The sequence below is a fragment of the Condylura cristata genome, unplaced genomic scaffold (assembly GCF_000260355.1).
Source record: "Condylura cristata isolate star-nosed mole 26May11 unplaced genomic scaffold, ConCri1.0 scaffold00006, whole genome shotgun sequence".
Classification (NCBI taxonomy): domain Eukaryota; kingdom Metazoa; phylum Chordata; class Mammalia; order Eulipotyphla; family Talpidae; genus Condylura; species Condylura cristata.
Window position 1 is genome coordinate 66,433,714 of NW_004567107.1, and position 1,248 is coordinate 66,434,961.

Here is a 1,248-nt window from a genome sequence, read left to right on the forward strand (position 1 = left end):
GAATCAAACTCATGCGGAAGTGGCTTTAGCTTCTCAGTGCAGTGCTTTAACCCGCTGCGCCAGCAGGGAGGGCCTGATGTGATTCTTTTAATAGAAGTGTCTTCCCATCTTTCTCCTTGCTAACTGCACCATCCCTGTGTTCAGCCCCAGCTTCAGCATCACCTTCACTTTCTTCAAGATGCTTTCCTTCCTACACTTGCTGTTTGATGTTGCAAGTATCTGTGTTTGTCTCCCTTCCCCGCCCCCCTCCCCTTCCAGCCTAAGAATGAAACACCCGTGGAACCAAAGTACACCACTTCTTCTCTGCCAGCTCACCTGCTTGGGATCACAAACTTAAGCATTAATTATCATAGACGTTACGTCAATATTTTTTGCGGAGGGATTCTCCAAATAGGTAAGACATGATAAGAATTGGTACCATAATTTAGATTGTAACATCTTTAGACTTCAATCCACCGGCAGTTTCCTAACAGAGATGTCTATGAGAAAAATCTCAGGTCTCATTGAAATGGTCCTCATTTTGGTGTTTCATACAGCTGATCAATGATAAGCTATACAAAACGATTTAGTTATGAGCTATTGTCACATTCTAATACCCAAGAACCCACAAATATTCTATAGAGCTTAAAATATTTAAAAATAGAAAGTAAAGTGTAGGAATTCGTAACCAGAGAACACAAGAGTGTTCATAAGCTTTAGAAATGGATAATCTATATTTTATTTTCTGCTACAAATCAAAGAAGTCCTTGATGACATATCTGCACTTATTTGCTGCCTTGATGCAGTCTGTTGGGCATCCATAGCACATGTCAACACCATCAGAGTAACTGGGTCTTTGATCTACTCAATAATATTGGACTACAGCATGATGAAATAACCAAAATAGACTTTTGACAAATGGCACGTCAAAAAGTGTGGATGTTGCATTTTGTATTGGAACCCACGCTCCTAAAATCAGGGAAGAAAAAACATGTAGTGTTTCCGCATCCCCTCTGGCTTTCCTTGATGCATATTACCCAGGGTTTGAAGGTAACCCTCCAAAATATTAGCTGAAAGCTTCCTCAGAAAGCAAATCTTTCCCACATCCTTCCCTGCAGTTCCTCTTTAAGAGGTGTCAGCATGGCTGAAAGAATGAAGTGGCTGCACATTGTTTGGCCGAGCTATTATGTGCTTAACATTTCCATAACAAAAGTGCCACTCGACTTCTCCCCGATTAATGCAGCTCGAGGGCTCTTGTCTTCCTTTAAT